Raw genomic sequence first — 25,903 nt, forward strand, 5'->3', positions numbered from 1 at the left:
ACATATGGAAAGAATTCATATGTGAGGAACATCAGATGGTGAATTTGGGCAAATGGACTTCACAGAGGTAAAGCCTGGCAAGTATGGGTATTGGTATCTATTATAATAGTGGACACTTTTTCAGGCTGAGCTGAGGCATGTAATAATTCGTTGATTTGACTTACCCTTAGCTGTGGGGTCCAAAGTTGGCCCTGCATTCATGGCCCAAGTTCTCAATTATTAACTAATGCTCTAGGAATAAATTGGATGTCACAATCCATATATAGACCTCAGAGTTCAAGGCACTAGAAAGAATGAATATGACCTTAAAGGAAACTTTACCTAAATTAAATACAGAGACTGGCCATGGCTACGTAAGTCTCCTTCACTTTGCTCTTCTTCGAGCAAGATGTAGCCCTTATGTTAAAGAATTTAATCCCTTTGAAATACCTTAGGGTAGACCACCCCCTTTGTTCCCTAATCTTGTGAAGGCTATATTAACAGAAATGTCTAACTACAAACTGCTGGCTTTACAACATATTCTTTTATGTACCTATCATTTGGTAACCAAGGCCCACTTGCCGCCTAAGAAAAATTTCACCTGAAAAGAAGGGGCCAAGTTGGCAATGGAACAGCAGGGACACACCACAGCTCTCTCCAACCAAATAGTGTGTTTGGCTTTCAATGCTCTGTTTCACCAAGTGACACCCCCACCCAAAAAAGCAATTGCTCAGAGAAATATAGGAAGTGAAAAAAGAAAAAGGAAAAACCTACACAGACAGTAAAGTGGGAAGATCCTTCCCCCAGGCCTTGTTGGTGATGGGGCTCTGTGCTGAGCAGCGTAAGTTGTGGGGATTCGTGCCAGGTTGCTTAAATATCCCGGCTCTGGACCCTCTGAAGACCACACACTGGCAAGCATCCCAAGGCTCCCAGAAGACTCCCAAGGTACGGTGCCAACCCAGAGAATACAAACAGAAATCTCAAATGCATAGCCGGCATGAAGACTTCCCTCACTGGCCCTGGCACAGCGCCTCTGCCTGGTTGGAGCAAGCAGCCCAATCCAGTCAGGAACAGCAGCAGCTGTCAGCAGTGGTGAATGACCCTAGACTCACACTGTGTTACCTCTGTCCTGTTGGTGTAAACAGCCTAGCCTAACCTGGAGCAGCAGCAGCAGCTGGCAGTGGCGGCAAACCACCAAGACTCCGGGTACAATGCCTCTTGGCACTAGCCCACAGGAACAGCCCAGACCAGCCCAGGGCGGCAGCTGTAGCTGGGGCGGGGACAGCTGCAGTGAACAACTCCAGACCCGTGGTGGTTTGTGCCTCTTCATACTGGTCCGCATAAGCGGCCCAGCCAAGCCAGAGGCAGCAGCAGTGTCTAACACCTGACGCGTAGTGGAGTGCCTGGCTTGCATATGTGGCCCAGCTGATCCTGGGCAGTGGCAGCAGCTCAAGCAGTGGCATCAGCTGTGGCGGCAGCAGCGGCATCGACAGCGGCAGTAAACAACTACAGACGTGTAGTGGGGTGTGATGTCTCTCCATACTGGCTTGCATAAGCAGAAGGTGGTGAACAGTCCCAGACTTCAGGCAGGGTGTGGTGCTGAATTACCCCAGAAAATCCTCATGAACATTCCTGCCTGGGATGGCTTTAAAACTGAATACACAGATGTGAGCCTCCTAAGTAGCTAGAATTACAGGGATTCTCACCAGCAGGGTCTTATTCTTGCCAACTCCCTTACTTTTTCTCAAATAGATCATTTGTTAGTTCATACAAGGAATTTAAGCAAATGCTTGATAAGGAATGTACTCATCATCTTGCCCATGTAATTGTAACCCCTCTGTACAGTATTTTCACAATAAAAAAATAAATTAAAAAATTGAAAAATTAAAAAATTAAAGAAAGAAAACAAGAGGATCGACATAATACTCTGTATTCTATCTGACCATACTGGAATCAAACTAGTTCTCTCAATAACAAGGCATAAAGTAGAAAAAACTTAAACATATGGAAATTAAACAACAATCTGTTGAACAATACATAGGTTACAGAAGAAATTAAAGAAAAAAGTAAAAAGTTCCTACAATTCAATGAAAATGAAAATACATTACGAAGAAACCTATGGGACCCAGCGAAAGGAGTCCTGAGGGGCAAATTTATTGCACTCAGCACGCATATCAAGACCAATAGAAAGCCTACGGATTGGGAGATCTTCACTAGCCATAAAATGGACAAGGGTCTCATATCTAAAATATACTTGAAACTCAAAAAATTAAATCCCCCAATAACAAATCCTCAAAGAAACAACTGCCCAATAAATAAGTGGGCTAAAGACTTAAACAGAAACTGCTCTGAAGAAGAAAGAAGGATGGCCAATAGACACATGAAGAAATGCTCAACCTCCCTAGCCATAAAAGAAATGCAAATCAAATCAACATTAAGATACCACCTCACCCCAGTTATAATGGCTAAAATCAAGACCTCTAATAACAACAGATGCTTGAGGGGATGTGGACAGAAGGGAACCTTACTAATTGTTGGTGGGAGTGTAAACTTGTTCAACCAGTTTGGAAAGTAGTATGGAGATTCCTCAAAAGTCTCCACATAGAGCTCCCCTATGACCCAGCAATCCACTTTTGGGTGTTTACCCAAATGATCACAAACAAGACCACACTAAAGGTACCAGCACGACTATGTTTATTGCAGCATTATTTACCATAACTAAGATATGGAACCAACCCAGATGCCCCTCAGTAGATGAATGGATCAAGAAAATGTGGTATATATACACAATGGAATTCTATGCCTCCATCAGAAAGAATGACATTGCTCCATTTGTTAGGAAATGGAAAGACTTGGAAAAAATTATATTAAGTGAAGTAAGCCAGGCCCAAAGAAACATAAGTCCATGGTTTCCCTTTTTTGCAATATCTAGTATATGTCTGAGTCAAGCAGAAAAGGTCAGATATGGTGATGTTAGGGAAATGAACCCTAAGATATATATTCAAATGTTTTTTTTTCTTTCATGTGATTGTTTCTAACAAATTTGTATGATTATTTCTTTGTTGCTTTGTATGTCCCTCCCCCACAGTATAATCCCTGCTTTCACTGTATTTGATGTTGGTATAATTTGTGGAGGGGAAGGGGAAAAACAAATAATTTAAATAGGGATACAGGTGGACCTATTGCAACAATGAGATGTACAAGTCGTTATGTCGAAAACTAACTTTACAACTTTGGTGGGGGGGAGGGGGAGAGGGGAGGATTGGGTGGGGGAGCAGGGAGAGGATGGGGAGGGATGGGAAGGGGAAACAAAGAGGAGGCTACAATGCTTGATAAGGAATGTACTCATCATCTTGCCCATGTAATTGTAACCCCTCTGTACAGTATTTTCACAATAAAAAATAAATTAAAAAATTAAAAAATTAAAAAAAGAAAACATAGACCAAGTAAGCAATGTTATGATGCAACTAAAACTGCTAGAGAAACAAGAAAAAATTGAACTATATTTGCTGGACAGAAAAAGATAAGTGAAATAAGAGCTGAAATTAATGAGATACAAAGAAAATTAAAAATAAAATTAATAAAACAAAAAACTGTTTAAAAAATATCTCAATAAAGCTGACAGACCACTGGCAAGAGTAATGAACAAAAGAGAGGAGACCCAAATCAATAATATCAGAAATACCACAGGAAAAATTACAACAAACATCCAAGACATCCAATCATAAAGAAATAATTCCAGACTCTACTCACAAAGGAAGGAAAACCTAGCAGAGATGGATGAATTTCTATCGAAATACAAATTGCTATCTCCTCCCTTTCCATTTCAGACAGGCTTCTCCACCATGTATGGTGGGGGCAGCAGTCCTGTAAATAAACTTCTTTTCCTGCCTGAATAGCTTGTGGTGTTCTCTTCATCCACTACCTAATGAAATCTACCTATTTAATATACCTTACATATGATGCCGTGACTCAGATGGGGTTTTTGAGTTGGAAATGTTAGAATTTCCCAACCACCCCTCTTCTGGGAACCAAACTGCCTGGGACATCACGTGAGACTTTTCACCAATACCATTGCTGGCCTTCATATCCACGTCCACACCACTTCTCTACTCTGGTGAGTGCAACTACTCTCTATGGCTCTCTGTTGCTCAATCTCTGTTCAGATGTGGTGTCATGCCAGAGAGCTCCTATGGTCTTTAGCCAAATGGCTGGTAACCTCCGATGCTGAGGATTCTTGGTTGGGTGCTTGGCCATTTCTCTCTTTAGGGCTCTGGGGGAAGTCGTAATGCTGCTTCTCCCTGGTCAGCTTTCCATCACTCTCCAGACTGACTCTCCTACACATTCAATGGGGTGCTGCGAGTCATTCTCCAGCTGTGAAACCCCTCTGAAATGCCTCCTGCACTCCCTGGATAGACAGAGCACATAATATTTTTATGCTGTTCTCAGATTTAGATAATTTTTGCCTCTGCAATTTTGGTACATGTTCAGAATTCTGTTTACTTTCAGGCTCTCTCTGCTCTCTGCTATTCATGTTCAACTTTCTATATCTCTCCCTTTCTTTTCTAAATTTATTTGGATTGTGTCCTGAAGAATGTGATATGGCCTGGGTCCCAGGGAGCCCCTCTAACTTCCCTCTCAAAGGCTAGCCAAACTAGGCTTGATTTTTCTTCAGCCTTTCTTTGCATGTTTTCAGAAATTTGCCGTCTTGAGTTCACCATCTTGGCCACATGATGTTAAGGGTTTGGCCCCATCCAACCCTTACCCTTCCACCAAGCTTACTACTTATCCATCCATCTATTCTAATGTGCCTTGCTAACAAGTTGCTCTTTTCACAGACCCTGTTAACTGAGGCCCAACCATGTGATGTGCTTTGTTAGCAAAGATGTTTATACATTGTTGTCAAATATTTTAGGTTTTGAGTTTTGCCTATTTTGTTTTGTGTTGTGTAGTTTAGTACTAAGTACGCGATTCTAAAATATTGGGTATATCTGTGCTAAGATTCTCACATTTAATGAGTTTTGTCATTGCAGAATATTTGATCAATTCTTGTTAAGGACCAGGTAAGCTCTACTTATTCTATTTGATCTCCTTGTTGCTTTAATTGGAAATAACAAAGGGCTTTTGTGGCAAAGATTGCAGTTCAAACCAGCCCGAGCTGAAAAATCCCTGAGACTCCATCTCCCAACTAACCTGCAAAGAGCCAGGCTGGAAGCATGGCTTGAGCCTCTTATCTCTAACCAGCAAACACTGCAAGTGATACTATAACTCAAAGTGGTAGAGTGCTAGCCTTGAGCAGAAGTGCTCAGGGACAGTGGCCAGGCCTTTTGTTCAAACCTCCTTGAATACCAACTGGGACAAACCATCTCAGCAATGAGCACGTAGACTCAGCCAGTCTGGGGAGCAAGGGAACATGGGGAGGAGTAAGGAGATGCTATCACATTATCCACTTTGTGCCTGTCCTTTCAAAATTAACCAGAGCCAGAAGGTCAATAGAAGTAAGAAGACTGCCCATCTAATATCCATACCTGTCTACCTTTCAACTGGACAGGAATCTATATTCTTGCCTTTGTCACTTGACTAGGGATATTTCTACCAACATTTTCAGCCTCAAGTCCTTCCTCTTGCCATTTATTTGCTCTCCAGTATTTTTTCAGTCTCTGAATGCCTCATGAGACTTCTCCAGACTTCATCCAAGAGTCTTGCCTCCTCCAGATTGCATCTAAGGACTCAATGCCCAAGTGAGAGCTGTTGCCTGCTGCCTTCTCCCAGAGGGGACCACATCTCAGCCTTTTACCCCTACTGTCAATGGCCCTTTAAAACAGGAAGTTGCCAGAGAGAATCTTCACCCTTTTTCTTAATTATTGAAAGGCTGAAATGTAAAGTCTCAACAGGGGCACCTCCCTCCCTCTTGGCTAACTTTCCGCCCAGTAACTGTCAGACCTGGAAGCCATCACCTTCCCTTCCTGCTAGGTAACATGCTGAGCCACCTCTGGTCACATGCCTCCCATCTGACCTTAGAAGGGCCACGGACCCTGAGGTCACATCCAAATCCAGTGTGGCCACACCAGGGGACTCGGCACCATTAAATTATAAGACCAAGGGATCTTTGTGCCCTGGAACTGTCTACTCCCTTGGGCCTGGTTGGTGGCATAGAGAGCTTGGGAGGACCTGGGGATGGGGTCGCAGGGGGTGGCTCCCCAAGGGGACAGAGAGCATGGCCAGCACTTAGTAAGGGTACAAGCCCTGTTAGTATGGAGCATATTGGTATGGGTCAGACTCTGGGTCTTCTCATCATGACGTCTGTTGGGCAAGGCCAACCCTATTTTAAATCTTGCCCTCTGATCTTCAGATCTCAGCCTCCTGAGTAGATTGGATTATAGACATGAGCCTCTGGCACTGAGCCTCTGATTCTTTTTGGTATATTAGGGTTTGAACTCAAAACCTTAGGCTTGCCAATCAGGTCTTCTACCATCGGAGCCAAGCCTTTCTCTCGTGGGCATTTCCAAGAGAGAGACTCAATATAAGATCAGGTGAGGCTGGATCACGGTCCTCCTGTGACAGGCGTGCACCACCACCTGGTCCTCTGTAGCTGGGATCCTAGACATGTAGCACCATGCTCAGTCATCAGTTTATATGGATTTCCCAAACTTTTAGTCCAAGGCAGCCGATTCTTGACCACAATTAAAGCTCTAGGTTGGGCCTGGAACCATCGGACCTGAGCCTCCTCACAGGACAGTTGTGAGGAAACAAGGGATCAATGCAGGGGGATTTCTGGGCCAGGACCAGGCATAGAGGGAGTGGTCGTCAGATAAAGTTCTTGGCAATTCTGTGAGCATATGACAGGAAGATACCTGGAAAGGATTCAGATGGGGCCGGTTATTTATCATGCCACAGGTATGGGATTATGAAACAAAACATGGCTCTCTTTCATCCTTACCCTATCCCCACGGGGAGGGGATCCTTCACTGTTCAGTTTGCAGCTGGGGAAAATGAGGCATGGAGAAGGTGGGTGAACTACTCATGACCCCCAGCTGACAGGAAACTCAGCCTGTGTTCTCAGCCATGCTCCCTAGGACACTATCTTGTGGTGGGAAATCAACATATTGTCAGTCGTGGGGCTTGAAATCTGGACCTTAGCTCTGTCCCCGAGCTCCTCAGATCAAGGCTAGAACTCTACCACTTGAGCCACAGCACCACTTCCGGTTTTCTGGTGGTTCTTTGGAGATAAGAGTCTCATAGACATTCCTGCCTTGGCTGGCTATGAACCATGATCCTCATAACTCAGCCTCCTTTGTAGTTACCCTTATAGGCCTGTGCCACTGGCACCCCGGCTTAAGTGTAATTCTCTCTCTCTCTCTCTCTCTCTCTCTCTCTCTCTCTCTCTCTCTCTCTCTCTCTCTCTTTCTCTCTCTCTCTCTCAGGAACTTGTTGAATGTGTGCTGGAGGAGGTGGCCCAGTATCCCCATGTGGCTGGGACCCAAGGTGGCCCTCTCATTCTGGAGGTAAGCTGTGAGTCTGGAGCTTTCTTGCTCAGCCTGTTGAACTTGCTCCCTGAGGTAAGCCCCTCTGTGCCCAGGCTAGACCATGATGGTTATTCATTGTCAGTCCATCTGGTGAATCCTTTCTCACTACCCTCTGCTAACAAAAGAAAGTGAATGAGGAGGTGTTGCATTGTCCAACCACACAGCCTGTGATCCTCACCCCCACCTATCTGACCAGACTCTGATTATAAGAAAATGAATTCGCTCTTTCTACTTTGCTTTTTTGGGGTGTGTCATTTCGGGGAGGGTAGGTGTATGCAGAGGAAAGACCCCAGACCTAACACCTCTTGGGGGCATTTGTTCTTGTGACAGAGCCAAGTTATTGCTGCGGACAAGGTGGAAGCTGCCATTAGACTGACCCAGAACAATACTCAAGGTAGGGAGGCTGTTGAAGTATCAAAACCACCCATGTTTGCTTCCCATTCACAGCAAGGGGGGTGCAGTGTGGGTGGCCCGGTTCTAGGGGATTGTAAATGGATGGTGGCAGTCAGGTGCCAGTAGCTCTAGCCCATCATCCTGGCTATTGGGGAGGTTGAGGTCGCATGGTTCTGACTCAGAGCCAGCCCAGGCAGGAGAGTCCGTGAGATTCTTATCTCCCATAAACCACTCCCCCCACCACAAAAAGTGCCAGATGTGTTCTGTGGCTAAAGTAGTAGAACCTCAACCTTGAGGAAAAGAAGGTCAGGGATGACACCGATGCCCTGAATCCAAGCCCTGGGACTTACAAAAGTAAAATAAATAAATAGTGGGCACCTGTTATCTTACTACCAAAAAGGATGGATTTATTCTTCTCTCTGGTACTTGTAGCCAAAGGTAAGGGGCTTCCCTTGATGTTTCTCTAAACTTCTCCTTCTCTCTATTAACTCTCTTGGCTTCAGTTGCAGGATAGAATTCAGATCATTCCACTTTATGTGACCTTACGTACCCTCCTCTACCCGCCTTCTTTGGGGTGGTGATCCTGGATGTACTCACCACTTGGAGAATGAAGCACTGGAGAGATGGGGGTAGGTATCCCTGAAACTCATACTCTCGCACACACATACTCCCGTAAGCCAACTCAGAATAGCCTTTTCCAAAGTCATTTTATCTCCTTGGATTAACTGACCTTGGAGAGGAACTTTATCCCCTGTAAATGACTATTTTAGCTAGGGCTTGTTAGTTGACACGAGATAAACAGAACCTCAAAGGAAAGGTTCTGATGCCTGTCACTTCTGGTTCAGTCTCACTCATGACATTCTGGCTAATCAGGAGGCAAAGTTCTAAGGATCAAAGATAGATTGAAGCCATCAATAAGCTGGAAATTCAGTGAGACTTTATTCTCCATAGAACCATCAAAACATTAGAGGTTGAGCTGTGGCTCAAGTGGTAAGACACCAGCCTTGAGCATGAAAACCCAGTGAGACAGCTCCCAGATCCTCAGTTCAAGCCCACACAAAGAAATGGTTCAATTTGTTTTCCCCAGATTGCCTGGGCCTCGTGTGCACTTTCATGGAGTGTGATATAGCACCGGTCCCTGGGTCCTTTTAGACAATTACAGATGCCCACAATACAAAGGTACACACTTTAGATTCCAGGGCCAGGGAACTGGGGGATGAGAGACTGGTATGGCCAGTACCTCAATGTTCTGGGGCATTAGCCTTGACCTGGCTATGTCCCCCTTGTGTAATTTTCTTCTTTGCCCAGTACTGGCCACACACCAGCCACTTGTGCTGTGAAAGTGGCTGGAGCAGAAGTGAGATCTAGGATGACCAAAATCTGTATCTATGGCCTGATTGCGGTGGGGTTGTCTTTTAAAAAAATCTTAGAGCTGGAACTCAGAGCTTGGCACTGTCCCTGAGATTCCTTTGCTCAAATCTAACACTTTAACACTGAACCATAGCTCATTTTTCATCTTTTTTAGTAGTTTAGTAGACAGAAGTGTCTCACATACTTTCCTGCCTGGGCTAGCTTTAAGTTGCCATCCTAAGATCTCAGCCTATTGAGTAGCTAGGATTGCTGGTATGAGCCACTGGCATCTGCTAAAGATGTGTGTGTGTGTGTGTGTGTGTGTGTGTACCGGGGCTTGACCTCAGAATCTAGGTGGTAACCTTTAGCTTGTTTGCACATGGTTGGTGCTGTACCACTTGAAATGCAGTAGCTCTGCTTCCCATCTTTTTGGTGATTCATTGAAGATAAGAGTCTGCCCAAGCTAGCTTTGAATCTTGATTGATCCTCAGGTCTCAACTTTGAGTAGCTAGGATTATAGGCATGAGCTACTGGCATCCAGCTGCAAGGATGTCTTTTCATACTCTCTTCTGTTCTAACAGCTGTCTACTTGCCCTGGCAAGTATCTGTGACCTCCACATAAGCTCTCACCAGGCCCTGATTTTGTGGAGAACATAAAGCTCAAACCTGATCCCATTTCTTTATTCTCAGGGAAGGAGGTTATATTTCTTCTGAAGCCTTGGGTTGGAGGGGTAGCTATAGATGGGTGCTCGGCTGGGAGAGAGGTAGTCTTTGTTAGCCAAGAAGGAAAGTGTGACCAGATGCTAATAGTTCGTGCTCTCATATTCCTAGCTCCTCAGGAAGCTGAGATCTGAGGATTGCCACTCAGAGGCAGCCCAGCTAGAAAAGTCTGTGAGACTCTCTTCTGCAAATAACCACAAAAAGGCTGGAAGAAAAACTGTGGCTCAAGTGGTAGAGAACTAGACTGAATTGAAAAAGTGATGGACAGAGACCAGGCCCTGAGATCAAGTCCTAGTTCCAAGATGCGTAAGCGCACATGCACACACACACACACATTCATGGTCAAGAAAATCCTGGGGTCCTATTTCTCACTTCAAGGATACCACCTAGATAACCAGAAGACCTCCTAGGACACACCATAAATAACCAGAAGACCTCCCACTAGGCCTTATATTCTCATTTGCACCATCTCTGAGAAGCTAAGGGCTGAATCTTTCAAACATAGGTGTTAGGTGGACACTTAAGATATAGACTATAGCATTGCTTTATTTATTTATTTATATTGTGAAAAAGCCATATAAAGGAGTTACAATTAAATGGGCAAGATAATGAGTACATTCCTTATCAAGGATTGTTGCCTCTTCCTTTGTTTCCCCTTCCCTTCACTTCCCTCCTCACCACCACCACTCCTGCCAAAGTTGTAAAGTTTGTATTTCGCCATAATGACTTGTACATCTCACTGTTGCAATGGGCCCATCTGTATCCCTATTTAAGCAATTTGTTTTTCCCTTTCCCCTCCACAAATTATACCGACATCCAATATAGTGAAATAAGGGGTTATACCGTGGGGGAGGGACATACAAAACAACAAAGAAATCATCTTATAAATATGTTAGAAACAATAACATTAAAGAAAAAAGCATTTGAATACTTATCTTGGGGTTAATTTCACCTAACATCAACTTATCTGACCGTTTCTGCTTGTCTCATACGTATATTAGTTATTGCAAATAAGGGAAACCATGAGACCTAAGTTTCTTTGGGCCTGGCTTACTATACTTAATATAGTTTTTCCAAGTCTTTCCATTTTCTAAGAAATGGGACAATGTCATTCTTTCTGATGGAGGCATAAAATTTCATTGTGTATATATACCATATTTTCTTGATCCATTCATCTACTGAGGGGCATCTGGGTTGTTTCCATATCTTAAATAAAGTGGCAAAACCTCCCATATTCCTGGATTAGAAGGATCAACATCGTGAAAATGGCAATACTTCCCAAGGCTATCTACAAGTTCAGTGCAATACCTATCAATATTCCAACCTGGTTCTTCAAGGAAATAGAAGAAGCAATCAAAAAAATTTATATGGAACAATAAAAGAACAAAAATAGGAAAAATCATCCTTAACAGAATAAACAGTGCTAGAGGCATATCAGTACCAAATTCAAACTCGACTACAAAGCAATAATAATCAAAACAGTTTGTTACTGGCACAAGAACAAACCTCAGGACCAATGAAATAGAATTGAAATCCCAGAAATGAACCTACAGTCTATAGCCATCTAATCTTGGATAAGGGAGCTAAAAAAAAATAGAATGGAAGAAAGACAGCCTTTTCAGTAAGTAGTACTAGCATTACTTCATGAACAATAATGTGCATATAAATTATTTGGGAATTTTGTTAAATGTAGCTTCAGGTTCAATGGGTCTGGGGCTTATGAGAATTTTTGAACTTCTAATAGGTCCTATGTTAACACATGCTTAAGTTTGGGGATCACTTTTTTGAGTAAGACTGCTCTTTGTAGCACATATGATTCCACAAGCTGCAAGTTTTCAGCTAGTATCAATACTGGAGTAATGAGAACAAGCCAAAGAATATATCTATATATATAGCTACTAGGCCCCTAAAAGCCACAGAAAATAGGCAAAGAGATAAATTAAACACTAGCACAGGTTTATTTGGAAGAAAAGTCTACAGGAAGGATCTTAGATGTTGTAAAGAAAATTATCAGAAAATTCAGAGAAACTACATTTGAGAGGTAGAATCTTGGAGTTTTTGTTACAATGCACTGTCTACAGACTGCTAACTGTATAATGAAGGCCTTCAATCCACAAATACACTTAACATGGCTGGGAAACAGGATAGAGAGTAAAGAACAAAAACAAATCAGCTCTCTGATGGAGAGCTGAATTGGGATACCATGATGACTAGAGACAAGCCAAGAGACCAGAGACAAGACAGAAACATGGAGATACACATGGCATGGGGTCCCCCACCAGGGAGATGGGTCACAGCACACCCCAGTTCCAGACACTGAACTGAAAGGTTCAATAACCTATCAGCCAGGGCCCACCCCTGTCTCTAAGGATCCAGGTATGCCTATCACCTGAGTGGGAGGAGGGCATCACTCTCTCCCACCATGAATATGCCAAACCTTAAATGGACAGCAGAACTTTTCCATCTAGGGAAGATAGGCCTTAACCTTCCATATATAGTATGCTTAGAGGCTACTCAGAGGCTGGTGATTCAAGCCATTTAGGGGGTTAATCAATGCACTGTGATGACCCTCCCCTTCAAAAGGAATGTAAAATATGAAATTATCAACGGAACTAAATTATTGATTTTTAAGAATTAGGGCCAAACTTTGCAAGGCAGGTTTGAATGGGAACAAGTAGCTCTGAGGAAAGGACAAGGCCTTTTTACTCCTTCTGCCCCTTGTAGTATAACTGGCCTGTTTGCCCCTGGCTGCCCCTTCTACTGTAAACACCTGGCCCTGAAACCAGGAACTGTCCATTGCTTTAGTTCAAAAAATTGCTAGCGGGGTATTTATGGTTATAATTGTTTCAGGAATGTTTGTGATTCATGTGCTTGCAAAATAACTGCTAAGTTCTGCTTCTGTACCCCAGCTTGCTTGTATCTGCTCTAAAAGAATGCATTTTTTGCCTTTATAAACACTGAACTAATTCAGTTCGAGGCTGCTCATTCCAGAGATGAGTTAGCCCTGGTCAGTGGGTCAATTGAATAAACTACACCTGTTTAGATACTGGTTAGCATCTGTGATTTGTCCAGGGGGTCAGTCCAGTTCATCAGGAGGTCCCAGAAAAATCCTATTCTCGCTCAGAGAGGAGGACCCCTGTCATGACCTGACTCCTGTGTCAGGGGATAGTCCACATCGATGCAACCAGGGAAAGACCTCTGAGAGACGTTCCTCAGACCCAGGTGCCCTTGCTCTGTGGAGCCCCTGAAATAGACTCAAGTTTGTTCTACAGATATGTTACTGCCTGTCATCGTGGTGTAAAAAAAAGAATGAGTTAAGTTTTAAACTCCCCAAGAAAAGTCAGCAAGTTTTGGTGTTAGTAAAACTTGAAATTTAACTAACATTCCTCTTTAAAATAATGCAATAATCCTTTACACTTGTAATAAGTCAGATAACTTGATTACAATGTGAACAGCATAAGGCATTAAAACACCAGATCTTTGGTTTTCTGTAATATCTGAGTTACTATTCACTGGCAAAATTTTCTTCCTATTGTCTGGCCTCAGTCCTTCCTCTGACTCCCCTTTTAACTGGGAAAAGAGTAGCCATAGGTACAAAAATGTGAAATCAGAAAACAAAACAAAATTATTGATAAAAGGAAAAAAAACCTCTTGGTAAAGAAATACCACAGACAAAGGCTGACCAGTATTCAGCTTTTGTCTCTTACCCATTCTTGTTAAAAAGCAAAAGAACATCGCTCCCTCACTCAAGTTTACCAAGCCGGCAGCTTTGCAGAAGGCTACTGACAGCTTTGAGGTTTCTCATCAGCTGAACTAAGTTGCTGTGTTAGTCAGGAGTTTATAATAAAAATAATTTCTGTAATAGTGTCAATAGCTTTGATAGTATTGATCATGTTGACCAAGTCAAGATTATGTTTTGCCTATGCTCCTGTGAGTCAAGGCTATGTTTTTGCTATGTTTTGCTTCTGTAAACTTGCTTGCTTGCCTCAGTAACAGTGCCTTAAGCCCATGAATTGAAGACCACCGCCTAGTGTTCCCACTACTAGTGGCCTATTGCAAATTATTACATATGATATTTACCATAATGAACAAATTAATTCAAAGGTCATATAACTGTAAGCAAAGAAAAATATGCCAAACCTGCCTTGCATGTTTCGTCTATGTAACTTTATGTAACCTACCCCTATAAAAAGGCACCCGACCCTTATCTCAAGGTTGTTCTCCTACTTTTCCGGTTGTTGGAAGTGGTCCTATGTGGTAGTAATAAAGTTCTTAGCTCCTTTAACTGGGTGTGTGGAGTCTTTTTTGGATCTGAGATATAATAGATGGAGATCCAGGATCCCAGGCCTTGAGCTCAGGGAATTTGGATTGGCATTCAGAAGGGCCCTTCCCTAGGGGATGGCCATAGAGAGAAGTTCCTAGCAGGAACTTAGGCCTCAAAAACCTCTAGCAGCAAGTTGAAAAGCCTGGCCAGTTGTAGTGGAAGAGGCAAAAGGGAGGCAGCACACGGCAGATCTCCCAGTCCTGGAGGAGATTAGGACTCCTCTCACCTCCTATGGAGGCAGATTCTGGTTCTTAACCTCAGTTGAGTTGTCTTAATTGTCTGACTGTTGGAGGTGCCTTCTGGTGCTGTTTGCTTATATCTGTCTGACCATTTGGTTTGTTTGTTTGGTCAACTGTCTGTGTCTGTTTTGCTTGTCATTTCTGTCTAAATGTCTGAGAACCACAAGCATGGGAGAAATGTCAGGATGAGGTGGAAAATTTCCTGTCAAACCTATGTCTCCAATTCCAGTCACAGATGTTGGAGAAATCTCGTGATGAGGTGGAAGATCTCCTCTCAAACTTAGTGCTGACAAAATTCCAAGGGGAAGGCTTATTTGGCTCAAGCAGGAAAAGTAGGAAACAACTTCTGTTTAAGTTTATTCTGAAATCACCTGATTGTTTTCTTTTTACAGAAATGCATCAAACTTCTGTTTCCATACATTTTGGAAATGCTTTTAGATCACTTTTCTTATTTTCAGGGAAAAGCCAGGGCATTACTGTTTCCCAAGATCACTTCTGCACTCTCTCCTAAGTAGATTGGCCATCCCTTAAGGGAACTGACTGCAGGAGAGATACTTTAAGTTAACCCTTCTCTTCTAGGTTCAGAGAGTAATTTTGGGACTCCTAGTCACCAAAATCAGCTCCCCTTAACACCCAAACTCACAATTCTCTGAAAAAAACATAGTCCATATTCTGTGGGGGTTTTTTGTTGTCCATTTGGACATCTCTCGGGAAATAAAAGTTCCAGCTTTGCCTGGGGTCTGGTCACAGACGTGCTACATTTTGTCCCTCTATTGAAACAGTCAAGAGTTGGGACATGCAAGTATGCAGCACTTGTGTGGTCCCCTACAAGTTTTAGACTGCATCGCCCTGCAGAGAAGATGAGGGCCTAGACAGCTGTGAGCCTCATTTGGACATTTGGCTGGTCTTAACAGTAAAAATAAGATTGTAACGTGCTCTTGTCTAAAAAAATTGGAGAAAAGACAGAGTCAGACCAGTTTCAGTTGACCATCACCCAGCCTTCCACCAACTGAAGTTATTCACAAGGCCAATTGGTAAAATTGGCCTTGCTCAACACCCAACCCCTGAGAAAATGAAGTTCAGCAATGGTACTTTGTTAACTAAGATTTAAGTTAAGATATTTTTATCTAAAAATTCTGGAAACTGTAAGACTGATTTTCATTTTTGTGTGCTTTATGGTGTGTGTGAGTATGTGAACTTGTTCAAGATGCAAATCGTCCACATGCTGTAAAAAATTTTTTGGATGAGGTTAAACTCTAAGGAAGGTCATCAGATTTGGATGCCAAATGTCTTAAATGGTTATTGTATTGTTTTAAAGAGGAACTTTAGTTAAAAGACTTTCTATGAATTCTTAAATTTGAAAATCAAAAAATCTGTATTTTTAAATTTGGTATTTTTATAATGCAAAGGCTGTTTACACTGTAATCTAATTATCTGGCATAACAAAAAGGCATTGACTACTTGGGATTTAGTCCCCTCTGCTAAAATTTGGGAATAAATATTAGAAATTTAAATATAAAGGTTTAACACTGTCAAAGACTTTACCTGTTCTGTCTAAAACTGTATTTCATTCAAGAACCAAGAGAAATGAAAAGGTCTCTGTTGCGATCTAAGTTTTTCCCTATCTTTAGAAGTGAGGGGTGAACAAGCAGAAGTGCAGCTCATCCGGTCATGCATGGTGGGACAGACCCTGGAGGGATTCCACATATGGTGGAAGAGGTAAAACTGGCAGAAAGGCAGTTCATCTAACCCTAGAGAGTTGGATTGGGTGCATGACCATTCCTTAGGAGGGTCTGAGTGGCCTATCTTTGTCATGTCCCTTTTCCTTGCAGATAGACACTGGAAACATGATGGTAAAATGAGTGATGTGATTATGTGATTGGTATTGCTAAAACTGCCCCTAGGATGTATTATAATTGGAAAATGCTTACAAAGAGGGTTAAAAGTTTATCTGAATAAAGTGATTTGCTTTCAGTGATATTCTGCAATTGGATATAAAACAAGCAGCCAAGAGGCAATCAGTGGTACCTAGCCTCAAGATTTCAAGGGATTTTTTCAAAATGCAATAAAACTAATGTATAAAATGTTAAAGTATAGATGAATAAATGGCTTAAAAAACTAGGAATGGATTGGCTGGAAAGGTGGCTTAGTGGTAGAGTGCTTGCCTAGCATGCATGAAACCCTGAGTTTAATTTCTCCATACCACATATACAGAAAAAGCCAGAAGCAATGATGGGGCTCAAGTAGTAGAGCACTAGCCTAGACCGAAAGAAGCTCAAGGACCAGGACTAGCGAAAAACAAAAATAAAAATAGAAATGTGTTTCTGGACATAAATTTGAAAGTAAAATTGTTCTTAACATTTGCCTCTAAGTGCATAAAGGGAAAATTAGGATTACTAAAATAATTGCTTAATTGCAATTTCAGTTTGCTCTTATAGGTTTTTTGTAACAGTTCCCAGCAGACCCACAACAAGGAGTGAGGATTTTTAAAAGTTGGTCAGATATAACTTTTGGCCCATAATAAGATCCAGGTAAGACCATGTTTTAGAAAACTATTTCTAACGAGCACCTTTATTGCTTTTAATTGGAGTGAAGTGGCCTTTTGTAAGACTCATTGATCTACAAGCTGTAGTCTAAATCCAGCCAGGGTAGAGAAAGGTCCTGGTGAGACTGTCACCTCTAATCAGACTGCAGAGTTCTGGAAAAGCAAGCAGAGTTGCTTTGGGGTTCAAAGTGGTAGAGTGCTAGCCTTGAGCTGCAGACCTGAGGAACAGTATTCAGGAGCTAGGGCTTCTCCTATTCCTGTAAAGTTTTCAGGGTGTCTGTTTTGACTCTGTGGTCTTTTTTCCATTTGAAGTTAATTGTGGTGCAGGATGATATATAAGGATCTAGCTTTAGTTTTCTAAAGGTGATTAACCAATTTTGCCAGCACCATTTACTGGAGGCTGTCTTTCTTCCATTCTAATTTTTTCGCAGCCCATCTCTTCTAATCTAGAGATTCCTGTTTAGATAAAGTTCAAAGACAGCATTACATCACCTAGAGGAGACTACATCATCCTGACCACCTTAGTTAGGGGGAAAGTGGACTGGACTCTTGCCTGACTCCATTACCATAACTGCTTTCCAGTAAAAAACTGCTTTGGATCTGCCAAAAGTAAGACTTTGGTTGTGGGACATTCTTTCTGCGGGAAATGAATTTGAACCTTCTTTCCCAGGTTAGGCAGGGTAAGGTTTACTAAGTTCAAGCCCCCTGTCTATATGGATGCCATCCATATGGAGCCAACTTTAACTGTTGGAGAGTCCTTAAATTACAAAGGAAACAGGCCAGGCAAAAGTTTGGATCTCTTACAGAAAAATCACTGATTTGGTTTCATGTATACAAGAATAAAAAGGGAATGAATGAAGTAAAGGGGCAAGTCTGGCAGGAGCCATATTGGCCACATGGACTGGCATCTTGTCTTCATCATGGGGGAAGGAAAGGCCTCTACCCTTCATCTGCTTCCAAGGTAGTGGGTATGCCCTGGAGGCAGAGACGGGCAATTGGCTGAAATGTTCACAGACAGACATGTTCACAGAGACACATGTGGCATGGTGTAATGGCAGCTGGTGTGGTCTGGCCCGGCCCTAAATAGTGTCTAAGCAGGGGACAGTTCCACAAGTTACTGAATCTGTCAGTCCAGTGCCTGGGACTGGTAATTTCTCCTGACTCCTGACTCATCTCCAGTCATCATGGCTTCCCAATTCATCTTTCCAGTGGAGCTGAATTGGCTTGTTGGTTGGTATTTTTTTTTGTTTTTTTTTCTATTGTGAAAATATTGTACAGAAGGGTTACAATTACATGGGCAAGATAATGAGTACATTTCTTATCAAGCATTTTACCTCCTTCTTTGTTTCCCCTTCCCATCCTCCCCCTGCCCCCTACCCAGTCCTCCTCACCCCCCCACCATTTTGTTCTTTGTTTCCTCTCTGACCTGTTTCCTAACTGTGTTTTGTGTATTTGGGGGCGAAAGCCTTTTGTAACAATGGGTGGCCTGCAGCCTGCTAACTGTGTAATAAAGACTCCATTGTTCCATACCTAAATGTGGGTTATAGAGTGACTCACCATGCAATATGGCTAATGAAGATCTTCCAGTCTGTAGGCTTTCTATTCATCTTGCTAGGTATGTCCTTTCCCGTGCAGAAGCTCTACAGTTTAATAGTCTAATTTATCCAATCTTTGATTCGTTGTGATTCTGGAACGGTATTAAGGAAGTTTAAACCTGTGGCAAGGAACCCTTGTGTTTGTCGTATTCTTCCCTGTAATATTTTCTGGGTATCTGCTTTTACCTTGAGGCTTTGATCCATTTGGAATTGATTCTGCTTTCAGGGCTGCATACAAAGATGTAATTTCAGTTTAGAAAGACAAGTTTTTAACAACAATGCAGATTTTGAGGCTGGGAGTGGTAGAGTGCTCGCCTTGCAAGCATTCGATTCCTCAGCACCACATAAGCAGACAAAGCTGAATGTGGCACTGTGGCTCAAGTGGTAGAGCACTACTAGCCTTGAGCTGAAGAGCTGAGGGACAGCACCCAGGTCCAGAGTTCAGGCCCCATGACTGAAAAATGAAACAAAACAAAACACAGATTTCCTTTTCTAAAATCAACTGTTGGTTCAATTCTTGGTTTACATATTTTTTTCCGTAAAGTACAAGTTCTGAATGATCATAGTTTCTTTAGTTCTTGTGCTTTATCTCCTTTGGCATTTCCTTAATTTGATGGAAACTTGGTAACCATACGTACAAACTATCTTCACATTTTATTTCTTTTCTTCTTCTTCTTCTCCTCTTCCTCCTCCTCCTCCTCCTCCTCCTCCTCCTCCTCCTCCTCCTCCTCCTCCTCCTCCTCCTCCTCCTTCTCCTCCTCCTTCTACTTCTCCTTCTTCTTTGTTGGTCATGAGGCCTCAACTCTGGGCCTGGGCACTGGCCATCAGCACTTCAGCTCGAAGCAAGAGCTCTACCACTGGAGCAGCAGCCCCAGTTCCAGCCTTTTCTGCTTATGTGGGTGCTGACGAATCAAACCTAGGGCCTCATGAATTTGAGGCAAGCACTCTACTACTGAGCCACCTTCCAACCCTACAGTTTTATTTCTTAAAACTAGGTCCAAATCTCAACATCCTAAAGCAACTGTGATTTGAACACACAGATGGACCATCTCTTCTTCTAAGACAGGCCACATTGAGCTTATTAGGAAATGAAATCTCAGACTGAGAAGGTAAGACAAAGATAAGAAATCTTTGTAGATAGCCTTTGGCACTATTGCTATCTACAAATTCAATGTGATACCTACCAATACGCAAACTTCATTTTTTAATGAAATAGAAGAAGTAATCCAAGAATTCATATGGAACAATAAAAGACCCTTATAGCAAAAATAATCCTTAGTAGAAAGTAAGGAGGAATATTAATACCAAATTTCAAACTCTACTACAAATCTATAGTAATCGAAACAGCTGGGGACTGGCAAAAGAACTGACCCGAGGAAAAATGGAATAGAAGTGAAAACCTAGAAATGAGTCCCCACACCTACAGTCACTTCATCTTTGATAAGGGAGCTAAAAAAATAGAATGGAAGAAAGACAACCTCTTCAGTAAATAGTACTAGCAAAACTGGTTAAACACCTGTATAAAACTAATGCTAGATCCTTATATATCATACTGCACCAGAATCAACTCCAAATGGATCAAAGACCTTAAAGATATTACGGGAAAAAATAGGAGAAACTCTATACTCCACAGGCTGAAATTTTCTTAATAAGGATCCAGAAACACAATAAATCAAAGAAAGCTTGGACAAACGGGATTCAATGAAAATTCAGAGCTTCTGCATTGCAAAGGACATAGCAAGCAATATCAATAGAAAACGCATGAATTGGGAGAAAATCTTCACTAGCCATATAATGGACAAGGGCTTCATATCTAAAATAAACTTAGAACTCAAAAAATTAAATCCTTTAGTTTTGTACAAGTGATTAACCAATTTTTCCATCACCATTTACTGAAGAGGCTGTCTTTCTTCCATTCTAATTTTTAGCTCCCTTATCAAAGTTTAGATGGCCATAGGTTCATTTCTGGGTTTTCAATTCTATTCCATTGGTCCTGAGGTCTGTACTTGTGCCAGTACCAAGATGATTTGATTACTATGGCTTTGTAGTAGAGTTTGAAATTTGGTATTGATATTCCTCCAGCACTTTTCTATTAAGGATCGTTCTTGCTATTCGGGGTCTTTTATTGCTCCATATGAATTTTTGGATTGCCTCTTCTATTTCCTTGAAGAATGAGGTTGGAATATTGACAGATGTCTTATTGAATTTGTAGATAGCCTTGGGAAGTATTGCCATTTTCACGATGTTGATCCTCCCAGTCCAGGAGCATGGGAGGTTTTTCCACTTTGAAAGTTCTGTTTTGATTTCCTGTTCCAGGTTTTTACTGTGAGAAAAGCAGAAACAGTCAGATAAGTTGATTTTAAGTGAAATGAGCCCCAAGATAAGGACTCAAATGGTTTATCTTTCTTGCTATGTTTCTAACATATTTATAAGAGGATTTTTTTGTTTCTTTCTATGTCCCTCCCCCACGGTATAACCCCTGTTTTCACTGTATTTGATGTTGGTATAATTTGGGGAGGGGAAGGGAAAAAATTGTTTAAATGGGGATACAGGAGGACCCATTGCAACAATGAAAATGTACAAGATGCTACAGTGACAAACACACTTTACAAAATTGGGGAGGATTGGTGTTGGGGTTGGCGGGGCTGCGGGGAGGAGGTATTGTGGTTTGGGATGGTAAAGGGAAACAAAGGAGGAGGCAACAATGCTTGATAAGAAATGTACTCATTACATTGCTCATGTAATTGTAACCCGTCTGTACGATATTTTCATGATACAAAAGTTATTAATAAAAAAATTGAATCGTCCAACAATAAATCCTCAAAGAAACAACCTCCTGGTTATCAAGAAGGCTAAAGAATTAAAGAGAGACTTCTCTGAACAAAAAATACGAATGGCCAAAAGACACTTGAAGAAATGCTCAATTTCTCTAGCCATAAAAGAAATGCAAATCAATACAACATTGAGATTGCACCTCACCCCAGTTAGAATGGCTGTAATCAAGAAAACTAATAACAACAGATGCTGAAGGGGATGTGGCCCAAATGGAACCTTACTACATTGTTGGTAGGAATGTAAACTTGTTCAACCACTTTTGAAACAAAAGACTCCACATAGAACTCTTCGATAACCCAGCAATCCTACTTTTGGGCATCTACCCAAATGATCACAAACAAGACCATACTAATGCTACCAGCACAACTATGTTTATCGAAGCATTATTTACCATAGCTAAGGTAAAGAACCAGATGCTCCTAAGTAGATGAATGGATAAAGAAAATATTATCTATATCTATATCTATATCTATCTATCTATCTATCTATCTATCTATCTATCTATCTATCTATCTATCTATCTATCTATCTATCTATACCTACAATGGAATTCTATGCCTCCACCAGAAAGAATGACATAGGCCCATTTGTTGTGAAATGGTAAGACTTGGAAAAAAAATTAAGTGAATTAAACCAGGCCCAAAGAAACATGTCCCATTGTTTCCCTTATTTGCCATAACTAGTATAAGTTTTGGACAAGCAGAAAAGATCAAAAGCTATGTATATATGATCATATAAGATGATGTTTAGTGAAATGAACCCCGAGATAGTGACACAACTTGTTTTTCCTTTCTTGCTATTGTTTTTAATATATCTAAAGTGTACTATGTGATTTTTATTGTTTCTCTACTGTGTCTTTCCTCCATGGTATAATCCCTGCTTTCACTGTATTTGACATGGGTGCCTGAATCTTGTGTATACATTTTTCTAATTTGGGGAATGGAAGGGAAATAACAAAATGCTGAAACAAGGATACAGATTGACCTATTTTAACAATAACATGTACAAGACACTATGTTGAAAATGAACTTTACAATTTGGGGGGTGATGGGGGATTTGGGGAGGTGGGGAGTGAAGGGATGGTATGGGCAAAACAAAGGCAGAGGTAACAATGCTCTATAGGAAATGTATACATTACCTTACTCTTGTAACTGTAACCCCTCTGTATACTATTTTTAACAATAAAAATATAAAAAATGCCTGAGTAACATTAATTTCATTATGTTACCCAACCTATATACATACGTGCAAATAATTTGGAGAAGGATAAGACCCAGTTGATACAGAATAGGGGTAAAGTAACACTTTGTCGTCCTTCCTCTGAATTTCACTAAATTCAGTGCCTTTCAATAAATTCAGAGCTATGACAAAAATTCCTGTATTTTAAGGAGGGATCCCAGAAACCTTGAGTGAGCAAGTAGGAAGAAATGAAACTAGAAAAGTGGAAAGCCTACACAAGAGTACATTTCCAAAATGATCATCACTGGGAACACATGGGAACTGGTTCTACTGGGAATTTCTAAGGATCCACAGAAAATGTAACTTAAAAATATCCGATTGTCAAAATATAGGAATATATATCCACATGTCCAAAAGCTAAAGATGTCAGATCATTTTCCACAGTGCCCAATTCAGTGTTTCTGCATCACCAGCTATGTTGACTTGTCAGCATTTTGTCAGTGCTTATATTTCAGAAAGGGATATTGGAAAGCAATGGAAGAAGGAGCGTGGGCCAAGAACTGAGAATCTCCTGGGTACAGATTCTGAACTTTGGAGGTTGCTATTTTCAGTGCCCCCACCCCCGATGATACTTAGCCATTCACATAAAGTCACAACAGGTTTGAAAATGGTTCAGAACAAGCATCTGCATAGGAGTTCATAAAGAGCTCCATTGACATGACCAAAATAGACCCCTGTCCTCAATGCCTGGCCAAATTCTCAGACTAAAAGATGCTTCCTTTGTTAAATATTGTAGCATATCCTGCCATTACAGATAGCAGAGCTCTGGAGCTTGGGCGAATGGAGGAGACACAGGAGCATGCAGTGGAGCATTGCAGAGAGCCAGGGTGAGGGGGCGGAATTAGGGGCAGTGCCCAGCCCACCAGGGCCCCTAGAAGTACCAGGGGAACCGGTGGCAGTGTGTGCATGTGGCCTGTGGGCAGATGTGGTGCAGGAGTAGCATGGAGCAGTAGCCCATTTGGGCATGTGGCATCATGGACATGAATGTGTTCACCAAGAACCTGGACCAGGGGATTGAACAGCTGAATGAGTGCAAGCAGCTAACCGAGTCCCAGGTCAAGAGTCCCTGTGAGAAGACTAAAGAAATCCTTACAAAAGAATCCCATTTATAAGAGGTTCCATGTACAGTCATTTCTGTGGAGATGTGCATGAGCAATTTCAGTCTCATGGAACTGTTTAGAGTTGGTGGAAAAATCACCAGATACAAATTACTTGTTTATGTTGACAAAGGGTATTATTTACTTGAAACAGTCACACTGCTTGTAGTTCTGAAGGTACATTACCATGAATGGTTCACCATTCTTTGAGGAAATCATAAGAGCACACAACTGTATGATTTCTATGATGAGTGTTTAGGGAAATATGGAAATGCAAATGTTTGGAAATACTTTACAGAACTTTTTGGCTCTTCATCTCGCTGCCTTGGTGGATGGGCATTCCTTATGTCTACATGGTGTTCTCTCACCATTCATAGAAACACTGGATCACATCAGAGCACTTGATCTCCAGGAAGTTCCCCTTCAGGGTCTGTGACTTGCTGTGGTCAGATCCAGATGATGGTAGTGGTTGGGGTATATTTCCCTGAGGAGCTGGTTTCACCTTTGGGCAGGATATTTCTGAGACATTTAATCATGCCAATAAATGGTCTGACATTGGTGTGGCATAAGTTGGTGATGGAGAGATAAAACTGGTGCCATGACCAGAATGTAGTAACAAATTTCAGTGCTACTAACTATTGTTATCTTTGTGGTAACCAATTTGCAATCATGAAACTTAATGGCACTCTAAAATATTCTTTCTTCAAATTTGACCCAGCACTTTCTAGAGGTGAGCTACATATGATATGTCATACCCCAGATTACTTCCATGGTATCTCAAGTTTCAGAGTGCACATCTATGTTTAGAGACATGCTCCCAGCAACAGAACCAGATCCCACAGCTGAATCCATAGTCTGAACATCCTCTTCCTCATTTTCTCAAGCAAGGATTTTTTGGAGATATTTCATGTTTGATTTTTCTTGTTCTTTAAGGTGAACTATTGGATGTTAAGTAAGATGCTCAACTTTCTCAGATCTTTCTTTTTTTCCAACAAGGTCGTGGATTTGGTAATATAGTCAGGAATTTGAACAAGCCTAAAGCAAATTTTCTTACTCTTTTCTGATAAACTATTTGCTTTCTTCTTTTGACCACCTCAATCCATGTTGTTAAGTTGATCGTCAACACACTCACGGCTCCAGTTTGGTAAATCCTGATTGTTCATACTTTCTTCAAAAGGAATTCCTTCTGTGGTCATGCTGGCTTTCACAAATAACTTTCCTCAGAAGCTAGTTTTTTCCACTCAGGAACACCGCCTTTCTGGTAAACGCTTCAAATCTGTTGTGTGCTGTAAAGGAGACCCATGCAGTGATGGGGAGGACCCAAAACCAGCAGAAGCTCTTCTTCAGAGAGTGCAGCAGAGTAGCCCACAACTTATCTGCTGACACTTGGAGTTCAAAAGCCATCTTTCCTACCTTAGCTGCTTGGTGTCAACCAGTGCAGCCAATGCCATTTTGGGAACTCATCCTGGTGGGGTCGTACATAATTTTTTGTGTGTGTGAAAATATAGTACAGACGGGTTACTATTTCATGGGCAAGATAATGAATACAGTTCTTATCAAGCATTGTAGCCTCCTACTTTGTTTTCCCTTCCCATCTTTTCCATACTACCCCCACCTCTCCACTCAATTCTCCTCCCCCGCACCAAAGTTGTAAAGTTCTTTTTCGACATAACGACATGTATATCTCATCGTTGCAATGAATCCACCTGTATCCCTATTTAAACGAATTGTTTTTTCCCTTCCCCTCCACAAATTATACCGACATCAAATACAGTGAAAACAGGGGTTATACCATGGGGTGGGACATTAAAGCAACAAAGAAATTATCTTATAAATATGTTAGAAACAATCACATGAAAGAAAAAAAAACATTTGAATATATACGTTAGGTTTCATTTCCCTATCATCAACTTATCTGATCTTTTCTGCTTGACTTAAACATAATATAGTTCCTGCAAATAAGGGAAATCATGGGACCTAAGATTCTTTGGGCCTGGCTTACTTCACTTAATATATTTTTTTCCAAATTTTTCCATTTCCTAACAAATGGGGCAATATCAA

The 25,903-nt window shown here is 41.6% G+C and overlaps 1 pseudogene; it reads left to right on the plus strand.

The window, feature by feature from the left end:
- Positions 1-23,719: 23,719 nt before the first annotated feature.
- LOC122115551 lies at positions 23,720-24,649 on the plus strand (annotated as a pseudogene).
- Positions 24,650-25,903: the final 1,254 nt, after the last annotated feature.

The sequence above is a fragment of the Dipodomys spectabilis genome, unplaced genomic scaffold, assembly GCF_019054845.1.
Source record: "Dipodomys spectabilis isolate Male_0828 unplaced genomic scaffold, ASM1905484v1 ptg000121l, whole genome shotgun sequence".
Classification (NCBI taxonomy): Eukaryota; Metazoa; Chordata; class Mammalia; order Rodentia; family Heteromyidae; genus Dipodomys; species Dipodomys spectabilis.